This window comes from Prionailurus bengalensis, chromosome A3, assembly GCF_016509475.1.
Source record: "Prionailurus bengalensis isolate Pbe53 chromosome A3, Fcat_Pben_1.1_paternal_pri, whole genome shotgun sequence".
Classification (NCBI taxonomy): Eukaryota; Metazoa; Chordata; class Mammalia; order Carnivora; family Felidae; genus Prionailurus; species Prionailurus bengalensis.
In genome coordinates, this window is record NC_057354.1 from 79,919,045 (window position 1) to 79,939,387 (window position 20,343).

The window sequence follows — 20,343 nt, forward strand, 5'->3', positions numbered from 1 at the left end:
AAAAAATATATAAATAAATGTTGAAAAAAAAAGATTTTAAGTTTATTTATTTTGAGAGACAGAGTGGGGGAGGGGTAGAGAAAGCGGGAGACAGAGAATTCCAAGCAGGCTCCACACTGTCGGCATGGAGCCCGACATGGGGCTCAAACTCAGGAAACTGGGAGATCATGACCTGAGCAGAAACCAAGAGTCAGATGCTTAACGGACTGAGCCACCCAGGTGCTCCACTTCGGTCAGTTTTTTGTTTTTTTTTTTAATTAACCCGTTCTCAAAAAAGAAATACGTAGCACTACTGAGATACTCAAAAGAATACACCCTGGGCTCAGAAATCAATTTCAATCCAGAAAGATGTTTCTGTTTTGATCCACAGGGGCTGAAAACACATTGAGGACCATTCTTATGAAGGAGCCACCGCTACTTAAATTTAAGTGCATGCTGAGGTTCTATTTAAAATTTTACATAATTTTTCAGTTCCAGTTTACGAATCCGGCGTTACTTTACAATGAGTCGACGTCAGGGGCACCTGGGTGGCTCAGGCGGTTGAGCTTCCGACTTCGGCTCAGGTCATGATCTCAAGGTCCCTGAGTTCAAGCCCCGCCTCGGGCTCTGTGCTGACAGCTCAGAGCCTGGAGCCTGTTTCGGATTCTGTGTCTCCCTCTCTCTCTGCCCCTCCCCCACTCATGCTCTCTCTCTCTCTGTCAGAAATAAATAAACATAAAAAAAAAATTAAAAAAAAAACAATGAGTAGGCTTCAGATGTGGCTCTGACAGTAGTTGGTTCGTCTTATTCTATCCCTGTCATTGTGAAATGTTCAATTTAAACACCTGGGAAATGGGAAAATTAACCATGCCTTAAAATCAGGTAAAAGACCAGCAGCCTTGAATATTTAATACTGATTCTCAGATTTTATTTAGAAGTAAATCTAGGGAAAGAAGATTTTGTGGGTAATTGATATTAAACAGTTTAAATCATGGGTATGTATTTTTCACCTGAAAGCAATTTTACCTTTCACGTCTTCTTGTTTGAAAGAATTGAATCTCACGTTTGTCAGATGAAATTGCTACCTAAATTATCTAAGATGATTTTCACATTCTTTTGTGGAAATCAAATTTTTTAAGGTTGTAGAACTAATTTAGAAATGACAGTGGTTTGTGTTTTCTTCCAGGAGAGCTTGCTAATTGAACTTGAAGCATTAAATGTCCTCCTGAAAGCACTAAACCCAATGAAGTAACAAAAGCCCTGAGGACAAAAATTAAGCAAAGAAAGTTAGTTCTTGAAATGAAACTCTTGAAACCCCACGTTGAGAAAATAAAAGAGCAGGAAAAGAAAAAGAAATTAGAAAAAAAAATGACAGAATATGAGGCACTCATGAAAGGGAATGTTTTCTTGTTTAATTATCTATTTGGCTTTTCGATTACATGCACTGCAAAGATTGTACAAATGGGTTTTGAAGTTGTAAAATGTGTGTCTTTTCATTGTGTCTCTTCTCTCACTGCTTTAAAATGTCAAAATGAGGGGCACCTGGCTGGCTCAGCCAGTAGAACATGCTACTCTTGATCTCAGGGTTGGAAGTTCTAGCCCCACATTGGGTGTAGAGATCAGTTAAAAATAAAATCTTTTTTTTTTTTAAGTTTATTTTGGGAGAGAGAAAGCGCAAGCAGGGGAAGGGCAGAGAGAGAGGGGAGGGAGAGATTCCCAAGCAGGCTCTGCACTGCCAGTGCTGAGCCCGATTCGAGGCTCGAACTCATGAATCATGAGATCATGACCTGAGCCGAAGTCAGACGCTTAACCGACTGAGCCACCCAGGCACCCAGAAGTAAAATCTTTTTAAAAAAATGTAAAAAGGAAAGGAGAACTCGCCTTAGTTTTGTCTTACATGTGCAGGATTGCAAGCCCAGATGTCTATTTGGCCTATCCCAGAGACGGCTGTTCAGATTCCGGGCACATGTGGCCACAGAAGGGTCAGCTGCCTCTGGAAACCACTGTTTGTTGTCAGGTGAAGTGTGGGCTCAGCACTGGTAGACGTTTCAGGTATTCAGAAGGATACTGTTTGGGCTCCCCCAAAAGCAAGGCCTGAGACAGGGATTTGGGAGCAAGGATTTATTTGGGAGGGGATTCTAAGAACTTGTGAAGAAGTGGGGAAGGGGCACCTGGGTGGCGCAGTCGGTTAAGCGTCCGACTTCAGCCAGGTCACGATCTCGCGGTCTGGGAGTTCGAGCCCCGCGTCAGGCTCTGGGCTGATGGCTCGGAGCCTGGAGCCTGTTTCCAATTCTGTGTCTCCCTCTCTCTCTGCCCCTCCCCCGTTCATGCTCTGTCTCTCTCTGTCCCCAAAATAAATAAACGTTGAAAAAAAAAATTAAAAAAAAAAAAAAAAAAAAAAAGAAGTGGGGAAGCCATGTGGCTGCTGCCATCTGGAAGGAGGGAGAGGGGAAATTGCCTGGTCTTTTCAAAAGAAGTATTTTGAAGTTTCATTTATTAACAGTAAATGTACTTAAAGCTTCTTAGTAATTGTTTACAGACAATGGAAAAAGTTTTCTTTTTTAAAAAAAAGTTTTTTTAACGTTTATTTATTTTTGAGACAGAGAGAGACAGAGCATGAACGGGGGAGGGGAAAAAGAGAGGGAGACACAGAATCGGAAGCAGGCTCCAGGCTCTGAGCCATCAGCCCAGAGCCCCGACGCAGGGCTCGAACTCACGGACCGCGAGATGGTGACCTGAGCTGAAGTCGGATGCTTAACCGACTGAGCCACCCAGGCGCCCCAATAATGGAGAAAGCTTTCTAAAAATGCTCTGAGCCCAGGATTTAAGGTAGGCTCTTTCTTTCTTTTAGGCATGGTATGTCCTATTCAGCAAATTATATTATTATTATATATCTGAAATGCATGACAAGAATAGGTTTGGGAAGACATGTAAGGGGAAAGGTAAATTGTTACTCCAGGCAAAGGAAGAGGACAAAACCACTTGAAAACGAGGTACAGGGGTCCCTGGGTGGCTCGGTTGGTTAAGCCTCCCACTTCGGCTCAGGTTATGATCTCATGGTCTGTGGGTTTGAGTCCTGTGTGGGTCTCTGTGCTGGACAGCTCAGATCTGAAGCTCCATGCTTCAGATTCTGCGTCCCCCTCTCACACTCTGCCCCTCCCCCACTCACACTCTGTCTCTCTCTCAAAAATAAGTAAACATTGAAAAAATTTTAAAAATAAAAGAAAATGAGGTACACAGTTGGCTGGTTAGCTCACTTGGGTAGAATGTGATGCTGACAACACCAACATTGCAAGTTCGATCCTATCCCCAAACAGGCCAAGAAAGGCATGAATTCAGATCTTTGACAAAAATTAATTTAAAATAAGATGAATTGCAAACAGGATTTGGCAGAATAAATTTGGTGGGTGGTGGTAATACCTGATCACCAACTAATTGTAAACAAGAAATATAATGCTGGTTTTCTCTTAAGTGTGAAATTTAAAATGGTTTGATCCTCCACTTCCTTTGTTTCTTAAAGGTTTTTCCTGATTTATTTAAGTAATCTCTACACCAACACGGGGCTTGAACTCACAGCCCCAAGATTGAGACTGACTTGCTCTTCTGACTGAGCCAGCCAGGAGCCCATGGTAGCTCCTGGATTTAGGACCCGGTACTGTGCTGAATCTGCGGACCTTTGCCCCTCCTTGGCTTCCTTCTCAACTCCATCTTTACATACCTGCCCCCAAATGTAAATGTTCTGCTCATCTCTGTCTTTGAGTTGTAAAATAACTCACTTATAAGTGAGTTAATAAAAATAATGAAGATGGATACTGCTAAGTAACAAAATTCAACCGAGTAAATTTGAAGATCTAATTGGCTTTATTAAACCATTCATGGATTGGGCAGCATCCCATCTAGTGAGTAGAGACATGCTCCAAGGAGTTACACAGCATTGGTTTTTATAGAAAGAGGGTGGGGGTAAGAAAGATGTTTGGAAAAGAAAAGAACTGTTCCAGGAGAGGCTGCTTTTTAGAGGGAAAAGCATGGTGTCTTATCATGCAGATGACTTCATCTTCTTTGGGAGATGGAGGGGCCCTGGTGGCAGACTCACTGGCAGGGGCTGAAACATTCCTGGCCACTGCCAACAGGTTAAGACTGTGTTTCTGGGGGAGGTTGAAATTGCAATTAGATTATGTATTCAGGGGTGCTTGGGTGGCTCAGTTGGGTAAGCATCTTGATTTCGGCCCAGGTGATGATCTTAACAGTTTGTTTCATGGGATGGAGCCCTGCCTCGGGCTCTGTGCCAACAGGGTGGAGCTTGCTTAGGATTCCCTCTCCCCCTCTCTCTCTGCACCCCACCCCCCACTTGCCCACGCACCTGTTCTCTGTCTCTCAAAATAAATAGACATTAAAAAAAAAAAAAAGATTATGTATTAAGTACCAGTGTGGGAACTCAGACTAAGTAATGCCACTTTGGGCCTGTGGGGTTTTTTTTTTAACAATAGAAAATGCTGACACATATGAAACAATGACCCCAGGACACATTATACAGAGTATATGGAAGCTCCTCCCTGTCACTGTTTCTCTCTCGTTTTGGAAACACTCTTTCCTTGGCCTCTAAGACACCACTGGCTGCTCCTTCTCAGCGTCCTTTGCTGACCCCTCACCCTCTCTTCAACCTCTCATCACTGGAGTAGCCCAGGACTCAGTCTTCTGACCTCTTCTCTCTACACATGTTCCCTATATGCTCTTGTCCAGTCCCATGACTTTAAATATTTATGTGTATTTCAGTGACTCCCAAACTGAGTATCTCTAGGCCAGACCTCTGTTCTGAATTCCAGACTCATATATCCAACTGCAAATTCAAAATCTCTCTTTGGATTTCTCCAATAAGCATCTCAAACTTTGCATGTCCAAACCTTTGATTCCTACCCACCCCATCTTAGTTTTAATTCCCCAAAGGGTGGACTCTGAAGACAAGAACTTAGAGCAGTAGCTGACTTGGGGAGTGGGGAAGATGGGTAGATTGTTTGCAAAGATCATGATCGTGATCCCTTCCTGTATGTCTGCTCCTCTGCAATGTGACTCTGACGTCCCTTCCATTAAGAAGTGGGATTTATCACTTCACCCTTTGAATCTGGCCCTACATTGTGACTTGCTTTGACCAAAAGAATTCAGTAGAAGTGACACCATGAGACTTCTGACCCCAGGCCTCATGATGCTTTGTGGCATCCACTTTTGACCCCTTAGGACGCTGCCCTGAGACTGCCATGTGAAGAATCCCAGTCTATCTTTTAAAAAAATTTTTTTCCCAATGTTTATTTATTTTGAGAGACAGAGCACACACACACACATGGAGGAGGGGCAGAGAGAGATCGGCACTTACAGAGCCCAATGTGGGGCTTGATCCCATGAACTGTGAGATCATGACTTGAGCCAAAATCAAGAGTCCAAAGCTTAACCAACTGAGCCACCCAGGCGCCCTGAGTCCCAGTCTATCCTAGTGGAGGATGAGAAGGCATGGGGAATAGATGAGCCACTCAATCTGAAGCCTCTTAAATCAACCAGCTGACAACTAGCATCTACCATCTACCAGCAGAAATCATCTTAAACTATTCAAGCTGACAGATGATTGTAGGCATGAAGTGACCTCAGCAAGGCCAGCAGAAGAGTCACCCAGCTGAGTCCAGACCAAATTGCTGATCCACAGAATTGTGAGCAAAAATAATAGTTTTAAGCCATTAAATTGAGGCAGTTTGTTATGCAGCAAAAGCTAACTTATACAGGAGGTTATCTCAGGATGTGTAAGCAAAGAAATAGAGGAAATAAAAAAGAGGAGTGAGAAAAGTTAATAAAGGGTGTTTTAAGGAGCAGGTTACTACTGTGGGCAATTGAAGCTCAGCCTAGCTGGACACCCTCTGAGGAATCTTGTAGAAGGCATCTCAGAACTGTCCCATCCAGGAAGAGAGAAGCTAGTTTATTTATCCAATAACCCCTTTCCCATTCCTCACTGGTAGAGGCATGCCTGGGAGGTTGAGTTTCCCAGGACTTTAGCTAGGCTGAATAAGTTCCCCGGCAACGGAGGAGTCCCTGAGGCAGGGCAGTAGAGGGGTGAGGGTGAACTGTGTGCCAAGCTGCAAGTGAACTCAGAAGTTGGCCAAGGAGAGGTGGAATAGGGCATCAATAGGGTCTAATTCCCCAAACCCATTTCTTCCCAAATCTTCTCTAATCCAGTAAGTGACAACTCCATCCTCCTGTTGCTCAAGGTAGAAACTCCATCCTTGGACTCATCAATTTATTTCACACTCCACACTAGAATCCTTTTAATGTTACCTTTAACGGATCCAGGATCCAAATATTTCTCATTATCTCCCCAACTACAACTCTAGTCGAGCCACTATCATGTCTCACTTGGATTATGGCAGCTACCATCTCAGTGGTCTCCTATGGAACAGCCAGAATGACCATTTAAAGATGACCCTGGGGCAGGGAGGGAGAGTCCTAGGTTGATTCTACATAGGCCTGAAATCTCTTCACTTTCCAGACAATCAACATTTTTCCTCCCTCTAGGGATACATGGGGGATTAGCACACTATAGCTATAAATTATTGTTCTCTGGTAAGTCACACCAGGTTCTGGGGGGAACTTTCTCAGATTCCATAGAATTACAAAGTTATGTGGAAAAAATTTTGTCCACAAACCACACCAGCGTGCTGCTTTACCATGTGCCGGGAGAGCAGAAGGGAACCTGTCTGTTAAACAAGGGGATCAGTTAGGGCTAACATCTTGGAGACCAATTGTCCTACCCCAGGAGAGCACTCACAATGGGTCCAGAAGCCTCTCCTCTCTGAAGCCATGTGACCACCCTCTGAAAGGTGTGTGTGTGCGTGTTTCTACATCTATTCAGACATTTGATGATAAACAGATCTTTCTGCAGAGAGTGGAAACCAGGTGGTAAAATCCAAACACTATGTACTATATTTTGTGTAGGCAAGGCAGAACAACTGAGTAATCCTTTGACTGGTCTCTAGGTCTCATGCTGTCCTGAAAATTCTACCATATTATTTTTCTTAAGGGAGATGGTGGGGGCAGGGGGGAGAAAGAACTAAATTAGGCTTAACTGAGGAATTTTGGCAAGTGTTTATAGATTACCTCCGTGGTGGAAAAACCCACACAGAGAGCCCCTGACAAGGTTTAGAAGGTTCTTTTCCAAGTAAAGTAGAGCAGGGAATGGAAAATCAGGCCCTAAGCCATGCTGTCTTGGATCTGTAAATGTTAGTTCTTCAGCTTTTCTTTCCCTTATTTCCCAAAGTCCCTCCTTTAACCTCTCCCTATTTTCTGTCCCTTCTTCCCTCCTACACCGTCTGTTACCCAAGGCAAAGCAGTACTCCCAAGAAAAAATAATGGAACTCCTATCACCTTCTTTCTTCTGTCTTGCAAATTTTGCATCCTTGGGCTTCTCCTGAAAATCAGTGTCTTCTCCTGAGCCCTTAATCCCATTTCTTCCAGATCTACAAAGAGGAAAGGGGAACTCGGGCTTTGCTTCTTCTCCCACGCCCACCTCTTGAGGAGGGATAAGCTCTGGATCCATTCCACGTTGGCTTTTTCCAGAGCACAGACTCAGACACCTCTCCACACCTAAAGACACATATTCTTCTAAAGACCCACAAAGAAGTCTTATTCCTATCGGCATATTTCCTCATCACATTACTTTCTATTTTCCCTCCCCCTTGCCTGGGTCACATTAAAGCACTCTGACCTTGAATGGCAACAAAGGCATCTTTTCATTCTTTGCCCAAATCCCTAAGTATCACCAGGATCAGGGGTGGACTGGGGAGCTCTGGTTGACCCTACCTCTACGCTGCCCCATTGTCAACTGGGTTTATCAGCAACTTTGATGATATGCGCACCCTCCTTGACTTAGAACAAGTGGCTCTTCATGGTCTGCCCCATTTGCTTGGCAACCACATTCTTACAATCACTCTTTATGCCAGCCACACTGACAGCCAGAGCAAGAGAGAAAGCAGGGGCCCAGACCAGTCACTTCCAAAATGGGATGCACACACTGGAATGGGGGGAGAACAAGACGCCCCACAGGTGCAGAGAGAAACTACTGCTAGAAAATTTCTACTAATTTTGTCTTAAAAAGAAATAAAGCTTTACCAAAACTTAATATGTGGATTGTCATCGGCTCCTCACATGGTCCGGTCCTTGGACACCTAGAGCTGCAATGGGACAGCACCTTTAAATTTTGTTCATGTGGGGCACCTGGGTGGCTCAGTCTGTTGAGCATCTGACTTTGGCTCTGGTTGTGATCTCGCAGTTCCTGAGTTCAAGCCTCACATCGGCTTGCCGCTGTCAGCCTGTCTGTCAGTGCAGAGCCTGCCTCGGATCCTCTGACCCTCTCTCTCTGCCCTTCCCCCGCTTGTGCTCTCCCAAAAAATATAGAAATATTTTAAAATATTTTGTTCACGTGGAACTTATGGCTATGTGTCTTAGTTTGTGTGTGCACTGTTAGGTAGCTTCATAGATTATATTAGCTGCTTTCCAAAACCAAGCCTCACAAAACAAGCAGCTTTAAAAGAAAATCCTGCAAAGAAACCTCCAATTAAGGATAATACTCTTAACACAAGTACAAAGGAAATACCAGAGTGTTTCCCCTGTACCTAATATGATCTCTTAATCAGCCACATAAGGGGGCAAAAACAATGGTGATCTCATCAGTCTTTCTTAGAGTAAGCCAAAAAATTCAAAATTATCAAGAAGACTAGTGAAATAAGGAGTCATATCCACTGTAATACAATAACAAAATTTATCATATGTGAATATTGGATACTGAGCATTGAGCCTTACAGGGTATCTTTCTTAGCAAGACAGAAATTTAAGCCCAGCACTGAGATGCACTCAACTTGGAACCAATCTTTTAAATTGTTTTGTCACCAAGTATTCAACCAACATTTCCAGAAATAAGGAACCATATTCAATCACCTTCCTCTCACAGAGCAAAAGTTTTTACATGATTATTACATTAAAAAAATTACTTTTAGGATGTTATATTCTAATCTTAATGTTTTAAATATCTATTTGTACACGTTTCATAATTATATGTTAGCATAGTAGCACACATGATAAACATTATATAAAAATATAAATATATAAAATAGGGGCACCTGGCTGGCTCAGTCTGTAGAGCATGCAACTCTTGACCTTGAGGTTTTACACTCAAGCCCCATGTTGGGTACAGAGATTACTTAAAAATAAAATCTGAAAAAAATATATAAAAAATATTTATAAGCTGTAAGTATGAAATGAAATGTAATATTTAAATGTAAAGTTATATAAAAATGAAAATACATTGGAGATGCATGGAGATGGAGATTCCTTTTCCTCATAGGGCCCACAATCATAAAAGGCTGCATTCCACTGCTGTAGGTGAGAGGTGACAATGATCTGGACTAGAGCCAGAGCAGTGGAAATGGAAAGAAGCAACCTGATCTCAGATATATTGTGGAGGGAGTTCCAATAGGACTTGCTGAAGGCCCGGATATAGGAGGTAAGAGAGAAAAAAGCAGGAACCAAGGATGAAAATTCCCAGGTCTCTAACTTGAGCAACTGGGAGGATGGCAATGCCACCTAATGGAAAAGCAAGAAAATCTGAATTAGTTTTGGACATGTTGCATTTGACATGTATTTGAGTCATGAAAAGGTAAGGCTCTGGAGAGGGGTCTGAGATTGAGGTACAGATTTGAGAGTTTTCAACTGTAGATACTATGGGAAAGGACAGTATCACCTATGGATACAAAAGAGGGCAAAGAAAGCAGAAAACCAGGACAATACCCAAGAGAAGAGAAAAATATTACAGAAGGAGAAATTCTCTGGCCATCTGGTCTCCTGAAACTCCACCAAAATGGCATTAAAGGAATAAAACAAGTATAAAACCACAAGAACAAAGAAAGCAAGAAAAGAAGCAAGTGGGGATGAATGTAGATAGACCTTGACAACATTTGGAAAGATGTAAACAGAAAAGAGATGTAGCAACTAAGGTAGAGGTCAGTAGCAGTTGTGGTCTTCATAGTGTGGGGTGCAAATGAATGATTTTGGTATTTCTAAGTGAGGTGGAAGAGTGGAGTCTCAGGGGATGAGGCAGTGCAGGTCTGAAGTCTAAGAGGTCTGGGAAAGGACAGGTGGTCTGCAAAGAGGTGACATTTCTGAGAAAGATGCAGATGTTGGCAGGTATATACAAAATCTGACATCATCCATGGGATATAATATAGAATTTATACATTATAGAATATATTACAGAATATTTATATAAATATATGTAACATTTCTGGAAGAGTACACACAAAGCTGTTTTAAAAACTTAGACCCTTCTATATTATTGAGAGTATTTACCATGAACATGAAGTATACTTTTTTAAAAAAGACTCCTAAATACTGAGAACAAACTGAGGGTTGATGGGGGGTGGGAGGGAGGAGAGGGTGGGTGATGGGTATTGAGGAGGGCATCTTTTGGGATGAGCACTGGGTGTTGTATGGAAACCAATAGGACTATAAATTTCATATTAAAAAAAAGTATAGCACAATAAAAAAATAATAATAAATAAATAAAGTTTATAAGTGATCTCTATGCCCAACACGGGGCTTGAACTCACGACCCCAAGATCAAGAGTCGCATGCTCCACCAACTGAGCCAGCCAGGCGCCACCTAGGATACTTTCTAAAGTAATAAGTTTTTCAATAATTCCTCCTGATAGTTTTCATATCATGACTGTAACAACTTTCTTACTTTTACCTACCTGACATTACATTTGGGGTAATGTGTAATTTTCTAGATTCTGAAGCTTTTGAACACACAAGTTCCTGTATACCTTAAGCGGGATCTATTCTATAGACCAAAAAAAAACCTGTACCTTCCTTGAACAAAACTATTGTTCTGTTTCTAAGTCAACTTGGAACATGAATTGATTGTGTCTTCTGTTTTGAGGGTAACATTCCTTAAAGCATAGGGTAGGGCAGTTGACCCAGCAGAGGACTCTGGTCCAGGTTTTGTCATTAACTAGTTGCATAATATTGCCTGGGTTATTTAATTTCTTCCTCTGCAAAATGGAAAGGATACTCTACCTGCCCCACAAGTTGGATATGAAAATCCATTGATATAATGTGAAATACTTTAAAAACTACAGTTATACAAACAAAAAGATTCTTGTTTCTTATTTGCTGCTTTTAAACTCTCCTTTCCTCCTTTCTTAAAATGTCTACTTTCCAAGTGGTTCCAGAAGTGATGGTAGGGCCTGGAGAGCCTTCTCAACTACTGAACTCACCCAGGTGGTCTGGGATCAGAAACTAGGGAGGTTGGAAAGAGGTGGAACTAACAGCAGAACAGCATGAAATATTGGTTCACAGTCTCCTTGTGAGAGAAAGAAATGCTGAGGCAAAATACAATTTCTCTCCACTCCCCCGAGAATAAAGCAAATTGACAAGATCTCATCAAAAATATAGGACAAAGAGAAGTTCTGAAAATGTCTTGACGTGCAAGGAATAACAAAGAAAATGAATTGTATGGCACTCATTATTAGTTCCACAAATATGTTCATAATGTCATTGATGTTACCTTTATTTAGTGGGCTGTTTTATATTGGTGAATATTTTTAGAAATGTACTTCATTTGGCTTCCTCCTGGCCTATTTTGGTTCCTCTGTCTCCATGTTTCTCATGAAGTATTTCAGTCCCTCATCCACACTTTCTCTTGGCATGGTTTTTAGGAACATAACGTTTAAGGTTGGCAAAAGGACACTGTGGCTTACTCAATCCATCTGAGCATTATTACAGTGCCGCAGGATAGCTTATTTCCATAATAAAATACACCATGCTTCTCTTTATTAATAACTCAGGATGATCAGGGGCACCTTGGCTGGCTCAGTCGGCACAGCAGGCGACTCTTGATCTCAGGTCGTGAGTTTAAGCCCCACACTTGGCATAGAGATTACTTAAAAAATAATAATTCAGGAGGAAGGGAAATATTTGTTTGAGAAGGGCTCCCTTATTGTTTTTCTTCGTAATGTTGATTTCCTGTTTTGCATTTCTTCTCTCAAAGATAAACATGGGGAATACTTTTCTTCCTGGAAAAAAGCAAGCATTCTTCAAGCAGAAGTAAAATATTGACCTCAGTGTACATGTTTAACATCACAGGCATTTGTAGCTTGTGGCAATTCAGAAATGTTACTTCTTTTCATAGTATATTTAATGGTGGGTTGGGTATATCTCTTGAATTAGGAACTGTGTTCTGCTACAGTTAAGACAAAACCCAAATGACTGAGGCTTAAACAGGAAACAACAAGGCTTAAACAAGAGTAACACGGCATCTTGAGGTTAGCAGTTGCTTAGTTGATGCTGTGGCTTAAAGGTGTGAGGACCCGAGTCTCTCAGATTATCCTTGGCTTTTTCCTCATGATACGATGATGACTATGCTGGCTCTAACCATCACATTCAAGTTCCAGGAAGGGAGAAGAAGAAAAAGAGAAAAGGCAAAGAGCAAATGGCCAAGCCAACCAAATCTTTCTCTCCTGAAGGCCTTTCCTAAAAACCCACTCACTTCTCTCTGCATAGGACGGTATCACATGACCACCTAGCTGCAAGGAAGGCTGGGAAATATGATTCTGTTTTGTCTCATTTTCACCTGGGCATATTGCCACCTCCAGCAAAAGTAGGGGACTAATAATTAGGAAGAAAGGGAAGATACTTGGCCAAACAATTGGCAGTTTCTACCCTACCCTCTTTTTGGAAAAATATCATTATTTCATGACCATGTCTACAACCTAATAGTTATCTTCTAATTGTAACAACTACAAAAAATAACCTTCACAAAATGGTCCGCCTGCTGCTTTCAGTCCCTAGTGGACAGAGGTGTAGGGGCTGGTTTGAATTTCTCAGTGCTATCACTAAAGCAAGTCAGTTATCCTTCTTTTTGAGAAATGGTTTCTGATGGAAAAATTATATACTCAAAACTCATCAGTGGGTCTTAACAGGATTTTTGTTTTTCTTTTAAAAGGATATTTTCATGGCTTATTTGTAATAGAATAAGCCATTCTGGGGGGAAAATAAGCCATTTTGGGGGGAAAAAATAACAGCCCATACGTTAGAAGTAAGAATCTCCCTTATGAGCGCTTTGGTACATAATGGAAGAAGACCTGGCTTTGAAATTAGACACACTTGCATTTGCACTGTGGGCTATTTACAAAGTCTCATAAGTGACCTTCCTGCTTTTACCCTTGCCACTTACAGACCACTCTCATCCAGCTGCAGAATGACCCTAAATGCTGTCATGTCATTTACCCAGTGGCTCCCCATCTCACTCAATGCTTCCAAGATCCCCTCCTTCTCTGTGCCCCACCCCCTGCCCCATGTCTTTCTGATCTCATCTCCAGCCTTTTCCTCCTCTTCCTCTGCTCCAGCCACCCTGGCCTCTTGGCTGTTCTTCAAACATCCAAGCACACTCCACTCAAGAGCTCTGCACTGGCTCTTCCCTACCTGCAGTACTTTCCCGGCTGAAAACCCGAGCCACCCCTTACCCTTTCAGGGTTTTGTTTGAAGGTCACACAGTCTAACCACTTCATTTAAATTTGTAGCTTGAGGGGCACCTGGTTGCTCAGTCCATTAAGTGTCCAACTTCGGCTCAGGTCATGATCTCACAGTTTGTGGTTCCGAGCCCCATGTCAGGCCCTGTGCTGACAGCTCAGAGCCTGGAGCCTGCTTTGGATTTTGTGTCTCCCTCTCTCTCTGACCCTTCCCAGCTCATGCTCTGTCAATCTCTCAGAAAAAAAAAAAAAAATTTTAATTAAAAAAATAAATAAATAAATTTGAGCTCCCCCTCATCTCCCTTCTCTGCTTGTTACCTATAGCACTGGAATTTATCACCATCTTTCATTTCATTTCAGTGGTAAAAGGTGACCAACACTTTTACTCCAGTCCAGTATCTACTTTTAATTATTTTTTTCTAAGTAATACAGTAAAAAAAAAAATCAAACAGTTCAAAAAGTACACAGGGAAAATGGGACTGGAGAAGAGGTAGTGGCAGTAGTCTAGTGTTTAAATCTTTCCATATCCACTCACAAACATTTTTTTTAATGTTTATTTATTTTTGAAAGAGAGAGACAGAGTGTGAGTGGGGGAGGGGCAGAGAGAGAGAGAGGCACAGACTCTGAAGCAGGCTCCAGGCTCTGAGCTGTCAGCACAGAGCCCGACGCGGGGCTAGAACTCACAAACCATGAGATCATGACCTGAGCCGAAGTCGGACGCTCAACCGACTGAGCCACCCAGGCGCCGCCCCCCCCCCCCCCCCACCGTATCCACCCATATAAACAGACAATGACAAAACCAAAAACCTTCAGCTAACATCTACAATAAAATCAGGTGATAAGATACAGTCACAGATTCCAAAATGGAAAAAGAACCTCGTGTTGTTAGGAAGACTGTAAAAGGAAGTAGAGAAGTCAAAGGCACTTTTGAAGGCACTGAGGATCTGAGAGTCCTAAAATTGCCATCAGGTACTTACCTGACAATTGAGCAGGCTGTTCTGAGAACAGCACAAGAAATGAGGACAGAATTTGCAGGCTCCCATATGAAGGTAAGTACGAAGATGACAGGAAGGTCTGAGAATGCTGGAGTGATTTGCGGGCCCGATATGACCAAAGGATCCTCCCAGGAAAAAGTCCCACGTTGAGGAGAAAACAATTTAAGTAAACGCTACCCTTGATGTGGGGCTTGAACTCACCACCCCGAGTCCTATGCTCTACCGACTCAGCCAGCCAGGAGCCCGAGGGGAAATTTTTATGAGCAGGGACAACGGGAGCAAAGGAAATAGAAGATCCAGATAGAAGCTCATGGGTAAGCAGAGTAGAAAATCTCAGAGAATTCAAGCCCTTATTTTATTTTAATAACATCATACAAACAACAGAGTTTAAATCTGTTGGAGGAGGCGATCTGCCCCGGGCCCTGAGTCCAAACACATTCTTGCTAGACATGCCAGAATGCAGCGTCCTGACCACTCTTTACCCGGGTCATTTTCTCAGGGTTTTGTTTGCAGTAAGCAACCTTGAGGGGTGAAGTAATGTCTCTCCCACCTCTACCTCCAGACAAATTACAGTCTTGTTTCCACCTACTAAAAAAGTTGCAACTCCCCCAATGTCAGTGTTTTTCTCTTATAACACGGGCTACCACAATGTGAAGGTACACAGAATGGTCCCTCTGCGTCTTCCCCGTGGAACTTGGGGACAAAGGGAGCCAGCTCAAATGAACATCATGCTGACACTTCAGCTATTGCTTGCACCATGAGTAACAGTCCATTGTCTTTGACCCAGGATTCTCATGTCTTCTGTCAACATCCGTGAAATTGTGACATGCTGACTCATTAACATATAAGAAGGGTAAAATCCTAGACCCTGCACAGTTCTTAACAGAAGCTAGAAAAGCTGTCCTGAGTTGCTTCTCTCTTCTAAGAGTATGGTATAACTCATGTCACTTAAAATATTAGCAAAGGAAAAGGATCACAATTGAATCCTATTCAAAGTTTTTTTTGTTTGTTTGTTTTGTTTCATTTTAAATAAAAGAACAAGAGAAGAATAATGTCTCTTTGGACGATAAAGGCACATGAGAAAAAAATACACATTTCATTTCCACAAAGGAAATGAAAACTATAGCCATCATATTTCAGAATGAGCTAAAAGAAAATGCTAAAAGCTATAAGAGAAAATATTAATTACAATGAGAAAAATTCTGAAATAAAGTGATATGAAAAAAGATTTTAAAAGAAAGGTTAAACACCCAGGAAAGATCAGAAGTAAATGAAAACAATCATTTCAAAAATGAAGACTAGAGAGAATAAATACAAAAAAATAATGTGTTAAGGGGCACCTGGCTAGCTCAGTCAGGAGAGCATGTGACTCTTGATCTTGAGGTTGTATGTTTGAGCCCTGTGTTGGGTGTAGAGGTTACTTAAAAATAAAATCTTGAAAAATGTATTAAAATAAATAGGAAATAAAAATGAGAAAAATGTTAAAAATAAACTGGAGAAAAAAAATAAAAAATTCATGAAGAAATGAAATCTTTAGAAGGTGTGCGCGCACACACACACACACACACACCCACACACCAACATATATAAAGAGGTTTTTTTCCCTTTCTTTTTGAGAGAGTGGGCAAGAGGGACACAGGGAGAGCGCATGAGAGAGAATCTTAAGCAAGTTCCATGCTCAGCATGGAGCCCAAAAGGGGGCTTGATCCCAAGGCCCTGGGATCACAAAATCAAGAGCAGGACACTCTACTGACTGAGCCATCCAGGCACCTGTATAAAGAGGTTCTTAAAGCAATGGAATAGAAAAAATATTAAAAACCATAATCCAAGAAAATTTCTCTGAGACAGAAGAAGACTTGAAACTAAATACTAAAAAGGTACACCACAGGGGCACCTGGCTGGGTCAGTCAGAAGAACATGTGACTCTTGAGTTGTTGTGAGTTTGAGCCCCAGGTTGGGTACAGAGGTTACTAAAAAAAATAAACTTAAAAAAAGAAAAAGGCACACCATATACCTGGGGAAACTGGGTCAGGAAGCCAACACTGAGACGCAGTATAGTAAAAGTACTGGACTTCAACGAAAACAAAAACTTTGGCTATCAGGCAAAAAGACTAAGTTATATGCAAGGGCAAGAAAATAAGATTTCTATCAGACCATATGATATTTTATTCCAGAAGACAACAGAGACATATTTAAGACACTTTATGAGATAAAGCTTTTATATCCAGCCAAATTGATTTTCAAATATGAACACCATAGACAAGCAGTTGCGAAAATGTTAAGGAATCAGAGAATATTCCCTCCATAAGCCCTCCCCTAAGGAATCTACCAGAGATGAGATCTTCAGATAACCAAAGCAAGTGAAGAGACAATGGCATGAGGAATTGTAGCAACAATCAGCAATGGTGGATCACATTGCCAAAGGAAAGATCATTAGTTATCACTACCACCTATGAAGTATTCTTGTCAAAAACATCAAATATGGGGCTTAGTCAGTAGAGCATCTAACTTTTGATTTTGGCTCAGGTCATGATCTCACAGTTCATGGGATGGAGCCCAGCATTGGGCTCTGCGCTGACAGCATGAAGCCTGCTTGGGATTCTCTCTCTCTCCCTCTTTCTCTGCCCATCCTTGCTCACGCACACATACTCTCTCTCAAATTAAATAAATAAACATCAAATACGAATCTGATCAAGCCTAGATGTAACTACTAATTTACAGGAAAGACAAAGAACAAAGGAGCAAGGGTGCCTGTGTCGCTCAGTCAGTTCAGTGTCCAACTTCATCTCAGGTCAGCATCTCACAGTCCACGAGTTCAAGCCCCGCACTGGGCTCTGTGCTGACAGCTTGGACCCTGGAGCCTGCTTGAGATTCTGTGTCTCCTTCTCTGTGTCCCTACCATGCCCATGCTCTCTCTTTTAAAAATAAATAAAAACATTAAAAAAATTTACAAAGAACAGAGGAACACATTAAATGACAAAATTCATAGTGGGATACTCTACAGGACAAAAAAGGACCTGGTCTTTTCACCAACAAAATTGTAAGTAAAAAAGAGATGTATTTAAAAGAGACTTCAGAGACTTATTAACCAACTGCAGTGTTTGGATCCTGATTCAAATAGACTATAAAATGTGTAAGACAATAGGTTAAATGTGAACACTAGTAGATAACTGGTATTAAGGAATTATGCATTTTGTATGTGTGTTAAGGCATGAAAATTATTTTACAGGGAGAGTTTTTACCTTTTCTTTTTAATTTTGAAAAAATGTTTATTTATTTTTGAGAGGGAGAGGGACACAGTGCAAGTGGGGGAGGGGCATAGAGAGAGGGAGACAAAGGATCTGAAGCAGGTTCCAGGCTCTGAGCTGTCAGCACACAGCCCGATGCGGGGCTCGAACCCACAAAGCTCAGATCATGATCTGAGCTGAAGTCAGATGCTTAACCGAATGAGCCACCCAGGTGCCCCGAGTTTTTACCTTTTCAAGATACATACTGGAATATGTACACATGAAATATGACTATGATTTGCTGCAAAACAATTAGGGAGTAGTGGATGGGAGTATAGAAGAAATAATTGTGAGTGGATAATTATTGACAATTGGCTGATGGGGATGTGGGGTTTGTGACCATTCACTCCACTTTTGTATATGCCCAAAATATTTTATAATAAAGTTTTTTTTTTTTTTTAGTACCAAGAAAAGATAGGTGTTTTACTCTTTTCTTGATACCAGGATACTCTAAATCTATGACTAGAAAATCCCTTCGAACAAGGATAAAGACTCATTTATATTTTTCTTCAACATATTTTGAAAAGGAAAACAAAACAAAACAAAAAAATAAGTCTTTCACTGCCCACACCCAGACTGTTTCCAGAGGCAAATTCTGCTACCACTTTTTGGTAATACCATCTTTTCAGAGTTAAATATAAACACGTATATTATTTCTTGACTCTTGACAGTTATATGTCAGATTTTATTATTTTTATTCTCAAACTTTTATCTCCTTCTCTTATTGAGATTTAGAACTTGGTAAACACCACAAAGTCTTGGTTTTTACAGAAAGGACAAAAGTAGATGGTGGGGGAACTGGAGAAAGCTGGTCAAAAGGTACAAAATTTCCAGGGGCACCTGGGTGGCTCGGTTGAGTGTCCAACTTCAGCTCAGGTCATGATCTCATGGCTCGTGGGTTCGAGCCTTGTGTTGGGCTCTCTGCTAACAGCTCAGAGCCTGCAGCCTGCTTCAGATCCTATGTCTCCCTCACTCTCTGCCTCTTCCCCACTCATGCTCTGTCTCTCTCTCTCTCAAAAATAAATAAATATTAAAAAAAAATTTTTAATGTACAAACTTCCAGCTATAAGTACTGGGGATATAATGCATATGGTGACTATAGTTAACAGTACTATATGGTATATTTGAATGTTGCTAAGAGGGTAAATCCTAAAAGTTCTCAACACAAAGAAAAAAAAACTTTTTTTTTTTTTTTGTATTCATATGAGATGAGTGTTAACTAAACTTATTGTGGTAGTTATTTCACAATATATGGAGGTCATTATGCTGTATACCTTAAACTTATACAGAGCTCAACATAGACCTTATTACAATAAAATAAGAAAGACTAAAAAAAATAACAAAATAACCAGAGAAGTAGATATTCTAAATATTAACATATCTGCTTTCAGTGTTAGGAAATCTTACAAACCATGGTTTTGTTCTTTCATTTATTCAATCTATATTAGTTGCTAAGCAGATTCTGGATATTGGGATTTTTGTTTAAAGTAGAATTAAAAGAACATACTGTATACTGCGACCCTGGATTATTTTCCTCTGTAGAAAGAAACAAAAAAATGTCTATGAAAGTTACCCTTTTAACTTTTCTAAAAGATGATACAGGTAAATTGGCCAACCACAGACCACATCAGGACAACTCATAAGCTGTAAAAATTGAGAATACCTAGAGCATTTAGGACAAGGTAATCACTTTCTTTAGACCTTAATATACTGATAAAATTTTGCTGACTAAAAGTTCATTTCATAAGACGTTGTTTCCTTCTGAAACAACCACTGAGAACACACATCTACAAATAGGCATATGATGGTGGAGAAGGGTAAAAAAAAAAAAAAATTTTTTTTTTAAGCAGTAAGGCAATATTTTAACACTTATGATTATAAAAAATTTTTTTTGTAATGTTTATTTATTTTTGAGACAGAAAGAGAGCATGAGCAGGGGAAGGGCAGAGAGAGAGGGAAACACAGAATCTGAAGCAGGCTCCAGACTCCGAGCTGTCAGCACAGAGCCCGACACAGGGCTCGAACTCACAAGCTGTGAGATCATGACCTGAGCTGAAGTTGGATGCTCAACCGACTGAGCCACCCAAGTACCCCAACACTTATGATTTTTATTGCCTAGGTCTAAATATTGAAATCTTTGCTACTCTCAAATTATTAGAGGTAACTTTAAAAATATTGTCCATGGATAGAATGCCTGGTATCCTTAAAGGTATGTGAATTTGTTTTATTGTATAGTCTAATAAAGGGAGTACAAGTAATTAAAAAATATATATTTTTGAGAGAGGAGAGCAAGCGCAAGTGGGAGAGGGGCAGAGAGAGAGGGGGACAGAGGATCCAAAGCAGGTTCCACACTGACAGCAGCCAGCCTGATGCAGGCCTTGAACTCATGAACTATGAGGTCAGGACTTGAGCTGAAGTGTGACATTCAACTGACTGAGCCACCAGGGGTGGCTAAAATTTCTCAATTTTTCTACATACATATACATCTACGTATGTGTGTGCCATGCAGTATACACAGTATAA